General features: G+C 37.7%; 1 pseudogene; it reads left to right on the plus strand.

Moving 5' to 3' along the window:
- Nucleotides 1–6,753: 6,753 nt before the first annotated feature.
- LOC148030680 (uncharacterized) lies at nucleotides 6,754–7,904 on the plus strand (annotated as a pseudogene).
- Nucleotides 7,905–8,369: the final 465 nt, after the last annotated feature.

The following is an 8,369-nucleotide window of genomic DNA, read 5'->3' on the forward strand; positions in this document are numbered from 1 at the left end:
TTGGTATCCAGGTTACATCATGAATAGTGTTCTATTATAAGATCCACCCATGGAACTCAAATATATCAATGGTACTATAAGATGGGGATTCAGCAAACACATCTAGGATTCTATACTTGGAGGGAAGGTCGAGATAACCTTCTTTATAATAAATATTTTGACAAGAGTAGCCTAAAATAATCAGCTGGGATTGCTTTGGTTACTTCCTCATAGATGTAACCATCAAACAAACTTATTGTCCTCCTATAGAAAGAGTTGGATCAACCATAGATTATTCAAAAATAAGTATCTTATGACTTTCAAATTTTCTATCCATCGCAATCTTTTGAGGTTGATTTGGATGTATGGAAGTTTATCAACATCAATGAAGCAATAAACTCCATTTTTGTCCATCCCCTTTTTTGACATAATGGGAAAGGATTATAAAGTCTAGAATATGCATAAATTGATCTCTCCATGCAAAGTCGAAGAAGTGCATATCTTATGTGAATAAAGATCCAAACACAAGAAAATGGTTCTAAGTTTTGTCATTCTCATAAAATTTTGTCAAATATTAGTGATATGATCAATCATGAGAACTTCTTTTTACTCCAACTCTTATTTATCCTTAATAATTTACAAGCAATACTTAACCTTTGCTCTGATACTAGGTGTAACATGCCTATCTAGACAAACATTGATAACATGTATTTTAGTAGCCTATCAAGAAATAATCTTGAGCTACTTAAGTCTACTTCCTAGGGGAAGTGTTGCCTCAACCCCACAAGGATTGACCTAAAATATGGGAACCTAATTTAGGATATATAATATCCTATCAACCATCTCGTGTCAACGTCTAAGGTAACTACATTATTATCATCCCTCAAGCTAAAGCAAACCATTTTTGCACTTGGTTCAAAGAGAGTGAGAAATGAGTGTGAGCAATGCATGTCAAGCTCTTTGCCCTTAGGGCAAAGTCTCAACTCTAAGCCTACAAAATGGCACTAGTTGGATTCTAACAATGACACACTAGAATAATCAATGTTCAACCCTTCCTAGACGCGCCTAATCTAATGCTTGAAATGTGATAAAATCCTCTCAACAAACCAAGACCACCCATCCTTTGGCAAGATCCATATGGACCTAGCCACCCATTTCCTTCAAGGGTTTTCTTTAGTTTAATAATTAATCCTAGCACAATTTAATTTGACATATAGAAAATTATCTTCATTAATTAGCCCAATAACACAATGTTCATTCATGTAATTATACACAAATAAGAATACAAAGAAAAATAATCTTTCTAAAAAGAAAATATTTATTTATTTTTTTATTATTTTATTTCAATAGTTCTTCTAGCCCATGTTCAGACTCCACCCAAAGGGCAAAATAAACCACCAAGTCCACCTATAGGTAGCATTGAACCTTCTACGAGATCCACCAAATGTGACAAATGCTTTTTGGATGCAAACCAAGAATGCAACCTTCTCTCTCTCCCTTTATATTTTCCCTCTCTCTTTTTCTCTCTATATATTAGTCACTTCCTCTATATCTCACTCTCTCCCTCTAGATTACTCCTTCTCTCTCTTTACTCTAAAACCTCGCTTTCTATGTCTCTTCTACTACCTTACCCCTCTTCTACCACCTCTCTCTCTCTCTCTCTCTCTCTCTCTCTCTCTCTCTCTCTCTCTCTCTCTCTCTCTCTCTCTCTCTCTCTCTCTCTCTCTCTCTCTCTCTCTCTCTCTCTCTCTCTAGTGAAATATGGAGAAAATAATAATGAATAGTCGATTCCTTTCCCTATCCTACAATCATCTCCTTGTCCAATGCCCTTTATGGAGCTATGTACAAGCTTTTCTCAGCTGAAACCTCATTATCAAGATTTAGGAGTATTTCATGGCTTTTTGATGGTACGGTTGCTACTTTTGAACATGATGCAAGCTTTTACAATGATGATAACATTGGCATTGATGACATAGATGGTGATGGGGGGTCATAGGCCTGGCGATGTGTGCAGTCGAAAAAATAATAATTCATTTAAAGTCATTACACCTATTATGAGATCCCAAAAGTCTCTGAAAGTTTTTTATGTTCAAATTATTTTTAAAACATCCCAAAATCATGACATCATCATCTACATCAGCTATCCACTAAAAACCGTGCATATAGGGGAACTCAATCGGTCTCTATAATGTGTGAACACATAGGTTTATGAACTAGTTCAAACTTGACCAAATTTGAGCCTAGATCAATGTGAAAGCATTTTTTAAAATATCTAGTTCAATAAGCTCCAATGTGAATGCATATCTCAAACCAATTACTCCATAGCGGTGTGAACAAGACCTTGATTATGATGCTTAATAGCCTTAGTAAGGATAATCTTTATTTTAAAAACATATCATGAGGAGGATGGCAGCTATTATTGCTACCATATTCTCATCACAAGCTTGGGGGCATGTTCTTGAGGGAGTCGGTCTAATCAAGAACATCCTTTGTAGCAATTTAATTGATTTGTGGCACCACAACCTTTAAAATAATTTATTTACTCTCGTCTTCTCTCGACGACTGCCTATAGCAAAACTCTTGCTTCTTTTTGTAAGCAAACCATGTGCTTTGTAAGGTGCCCCTTTTCTTATCCTTCATAAGAGCAGGGCCCTTGATTAAGTAGACCATGAGCTTAAGTTGCCCCCTTGCTTTCAAGACACATGCACGTACTGATTTCCATCAAAAACCAAATTGAAAACTTGCTGCAAAACCACTATTTCAGCCTCTAGTTGCTTACAAAATGCATCCAATGTGGATAATAGAGCCCTCAAATCAAGCTTCAATATCTCCTTGACTTGATATACCTATTTTACTTAAATCTAAGATGATTAGTAAAGGAATAGTACCTCTTTTAGGGGAGACAATAAGCAATAGATTTGATCTAAACCTCAATTCGATTCGCTCCTCAATCAGATTCTTCACCCTGCTCTAATACCAACTCTCAAGAACTGAAATAGATGCAGAATAGAAGGAAGGCCAGCACTAGATTTGATGCTCAATCCATCTTCTTCTTCATTCTTCATTCGTCTCTTTCTTCCATTCTCCACACATACAATGAGTATCTCAAATGTGGATAGATACTCTTTTGACCTTTAAATCACTTTATAGAATCTTATTTTATTTTATGCATACATAGGATATGGGTATAACGCATTATATATTTCTCAACACCCCTCACCATGACCAACTATATGTTTATTGGTCATGCCAGCCTGCAACACAATCACTAAAACATCCCTTCTTGTAAGTTCTACTCACACTTCTATGCTGTAAAGGAATAATGGATTATGTAGCTTGGGACTTGGCCACTCATTGAGACTAAGGGTGATGTTTACCATGCTAAGCATGGTCAAGTACAAGAGTTTAGATTACATTTTCTTTTCTAGTAAAGTAAGTATCCATTGATTCTAGTTATTTCATGAAATGGAGTAAAGGTTTTTCCATTTCAGATGGAGGGTGTAAGAAGAAAAATATACATACAAAGACAATAGCCATTTTGAAAGGTATGTAAATAGAAGTTGATATGTTTTTATAGATTGTCTCTTGTATGCAAGTAGGGAATTTTGTAGTTCAAGCTTTTGCATGATGATATACAAAGACAAGGGCTATAGTTGAGGATTTTGGTAATGGTATTGAAAGTTGTTCTTATTTTAATCCACTATTGATACATGAATTCACTCAATTTGATAGGGTGTAGAAAATTTTGATATACCTATGATGTAGATTAAATAGACTATCGGTACTATGGCCAAGGTTTTTCTATTAGAATGAGGACGTGATAGTGGTTATACTATTGGAAACTAGAATGAATGCTTGCTATGTTGAATGAGCAAAAACTATAACAAAGTAGCAGGGAGTAACACCTACATCTAGTTCAATGGTACTCACACATTTTCACCTAATTGCATATGAGGTTCGGCTTGTCAAGTGACTACATGCAAGAGACCTTGGTTTCAGAACACATGCAAGAGCACAATAAATTAATGTTGAGTTTTGTTGCATAAAGGTCTTATTGCATGAGTTTCATGGAGTGCAAGCATGGTTACATGACACCTTCCTTTTGAAGTAGAATTAGAATAATGGGCCAAATCTATAACAGATGCTTGAGCTAGGACAACCCTTGGTTTGTTTTGCAAGGTAGGATAGCACCATGAAGTTCTTAGAAGATTCTAGAACATCCTAGAAGATATCTACATCATCACTTATATCATCACTAATGTCATCATGCCATGTGTTAGTACGCATGTGGCATCCTCCTCTTGTAATGGCATGTGTTCCCCTTAACTTCCTATGATATAGTATAAATAGGGGGCATGGGTGACAATCCCTTCATTCTTGCCAAATTTTTATGGCACAACAAGTGCTCTTTGAGAGAAAGGAGATTGTTCTCACAACTTATAAGAGGAGAACTTGAAACACAAATCAAACTAAAACTTGATTGCTAGATGACTCGATTACAAGAGAACTCAATTACAAGAGAATTCTCACGACAGCATGGTTTGATTACAAGACAAGACTTGATACAAGACAAGACTAGAACAAGACAAAAACTAGAAGAGGACTTACCTCACAGTGAGAATTTTTGGTACCACTACTCCATCATTGTCAAGAAACGTTGATGTCCAACCTTAGTAAGGACCATACAACTGGACAAAGCTTTAAGAAGCCCAAAAGAATATCTCTTTCTATCTACAAATCCAACATTTAGCTTTATGTTATGAATAAAGGTTCACCTGGAGGAAAGACAAATAAATGGACAAGCTTTGTTAGATTCTAGAGTCACAACATGCTTCATGGATGAGAATTTTATAGAGCAACATGGTATATAACTTCTAAGGAAAGCAAAGTTGGTATATACAAAAGCAATTGATGGTTGACCTCTTGCTTTGGGAGATGTCAAGGATGATACTTAATACATAAAAGTTATCCTAAGGAGTCTTGTATTTGATATAGCCTTCAATATCATCCATTGCCCGAATAGTCCCATTGTTATTGGGCTACCTTGGCTAGAATTACATAACCCTGACATCAATTGGAGGTCTAGAAAGGTTGAACCAAGGCTAGTGCAAAATAATAAACGGAAGAATTCTCAACCAATATGCATTGGAGCAAAGGTGTTTCTGCATCAAGGAAAGAAGAATCCATCCTTTTTTATTTATGCAATGCCAATGGAGAAGCCAAAGGATGAAAGCTTGGACACACTCCTAGCTTAATATGCACAGTTCAAGTATGTGTTTGAAAAGAAGAATGTGAACATGTTATCGGAACACTGACCTTATGATTGTGCAATAGATTTACAAGAAAGAGCTCAACCTCCTTTCGCTCCCATCTATAAGCTATCCCAAGATGAATTAGCAAAGCTCAAGAAATATATTGATGAGCATCTTGCCAAGGATTTCATACATCATTCAAAATCTCCAATGGGTGCTCCAATTCTATTCATCAAGGAAAAAGATGGATCCCTCCATATGTGTGTGGATTCTAGAGGGCTCAATAAGATTACTATCAAGAATCACTACCCTCTTCTCTTGATTCTAGAACTCCTTGAATAATTGGGAAAGAAAAAGTCTTCATTAAGATAGATCTTCCTAGTGCTTACAATCTTGTCAAGATAAAGGAAGGTAATGAATGGAAGACAACATCTTGCATAAGGTATGGGCATTTTGAATATATTGTCATGCATTTTGGCCTCACAAATACTCCATCAATTTTCCAATATATGATGAATGATATCTTTCGAGAATACTTGGATAACTTTATTGTGATCTATTTGGATGACATCTTGATCTTTTTCGAGAACCAAGAGGACCATGAGCATCATGTCAAAATAGTCTTAAATAAATTACACGAAGTAGACTTGCATGCAAAGCTGGAAAAGTATTATTTCCATCAAATTGAAGTTGAGTTTTTTGGGTACATCATTATAAGAAGGAAATTTTACTGGACTCCAAGGACATAAGGAGGCAATTACATCCACACCAAGAATAAACTCAAAGGGATTTTCAGAACATTGATGGGCTACCCTATTATAAAGGACTCCTCTACATTCCTCCTGATCCTTTGCAAGTGGATATTCTCAAGAAGAGACATGATCTCCCCTCAATAGGGTATTTTGGGGTTAACAAGACAATGGAGCTAGTTTCAAGGAATCTTTAGTGGCCACAAATGTAGAAACTAGTCAAGGATTTTGTGCATTCTTGTGATATGTGTAATCAAACTAAAGTCCCTCATCATCAACCTTATGGCCTTCTTCAATCATTATCTATTCCAACTAAGCCATGGTCATCCTTATTCATGGAATTCATTATTGAACTACCTTGTTCTAGAGGGTATGATTCTATCTTGGTAGTGGTTGATTAATTCACAAAAATGGCACACTTTATCCTAACAACCAAGAGTATCAATGGAGAAGGGACAACAAGGCTCTTCCTAGAATAGTTATATCGGCACCTTGTAGAAATGTTCGATTGGCTTTATAGATACACCTTCGGTCACTCCATTGTTGAGAAATAAGCCAAAGTCTAAGGCATAGTCTAAGCCTTATCATATTGTTGTATGTAAAGTGTCCTTAAGTTTGGGGTATCTATCTTTTGAGGACACCATTTTAGTGTGCAGACTGTTCGGAGATATGGTTGGAGAATAATGGAGGAGAAGTTGACATTGAGCTCCTAACCTGTGCTTGTTTCATCTTAGTCTCCCTCTACTTGAAGTTTTATCATTTCGTATCAGAGCCACTCCGCGAGAGAGAGAGAGAGAGAGAGAGAGAGAGAGCAGCTCAGATAGGATCGCCAATTGAGCCAAAGCAAGTGCAGGATTTTGACAGATCGATCTCCGAATGAAGTAAATATACAGGCCCTTTCCTGCAACTTTTGTTCAATTCCATCGCAATATCACAAAGGCCTCCGTCATTCCACAAGGATTGAGTTCAGCTATTGATGCCGCAGCGAACAAGGTTCTCATGTCTGAGTCCTCAGACGTCTGATATGGATGATCCAGATCTTTATTACAAGGTTCGCACAGATAGCACCGATGTCACGGCCTCAAGGTTTCATCCTAAATAGGTGGGCAAAACGCTGACTGAGAAGAAGTGGAGAGCTACATTTGACAGGCAGGGTCGCCTCGATATCTCAAAGGTTTTGATACGGATACAAGGAGGGGGTGTGCATCCTTCCATAAGGGGAGAAGTGTGGGAGTTTTTGCTTGGGTGCTTTGTTGCTGATTACGTTGAGCATGCAACAATCCGCAAATCTCGCAGAGAAAAATATTTTCAAATAAAAGCAGAGTGCCAACTCCTTGACTCTGCAGTTGGAAGCGGTATTGTGGTAACTCTACCTCGAGTTGATGAAAATGGGCACCCTATAGATCACCAAAAAAACAGAGAGAATCATTTGAATGCCAATGGTGAAAGCTATAACAGACAGGATGCACTGCCCAAATCACTTCTAATGCTACTATGACAGGAAGACATTAGTGGGACTTCTCAAATGCTCGAAACCTCTAATGGTGTAAAACATCTCAAAGGTCCACAGCTTCAGCGTAGCTCACCGATTAAAGTTGCTGATGGTTTTGGCTTTCAAGATATTCAAGGAAGGGATAATGTCAAGCTGCAGAAAAAGAAAGTGACCCAGTGGAGACTGACTTTACACCAAATTGGTCTTGATGTTGTTCGCACTGACAGAACGCTGGAGTTCTATGAAAAGCATTCGAACCTTGCTAAGCTATTGGACATCCTGCTACAATGCCAGGTTTATCAATTGGTGCAAGCAGCAGTGGCAATGCAGTATCATCTGAAAGCGCAACACAACATGGAAGTCAGCATGCAATCAATATGGAAAGAAGTTAAAATCGGTGCATGGTGTTTGGCTCATGAGGTCCTTTGTTAAGATTTTTACTAGTACGCATTGTAGCCAATGCTAGTCCCAAGAGTGAGAGAAGAAGTGAATATGTGCTGCGAAAGGGGCAATATGCTCCAAGCTTGCCGTTAGGGGAGGCTCTATGCCTGACTTTGAGGAGCTTATTGGATTGCTACTTACAGAAGAAATCAAGTTGGGATTGAATGCATCTAGCAGTGGCAAAAATGTAGGTGGAGATAGTGTTTTCTATCACCAGAGAGGTCGTGGCAACTCATCTAGAGCTAGAGGCTCTTCACCTGATCATAGTAATTATGGTTTTGCTCGTGGAAGAGGTAACTTTGGTCGTGGTGACTTCATGCATAGAGGTAGGGGGAGATCTTTCCCTAGAGGTAGAGGACAGTCTAGTCCTTCTTCACAAAGAGATGGCACTTGTCATTATTGTGGGCATTTTGGTCACTTTGAGAGGGATTGTTATCAAAAACAGAATGCTATGTC

The sequence above is a fragment of the Lygodium microphyllum genome, chromosome 10, assembly GCF_053477565.2.
Source record: "Lygodium microphyllum isolate KBCC chromosome 10, Lygodium_microphyllum_v1.1.10, whole genome shotgun sequence".
NCBI lineage: Eukaryota > Viridiplantae > Streptophyta > Polypodiopsida > Schizaeales > Lygodiaceae > Lygodium > Lygodium microphyllum.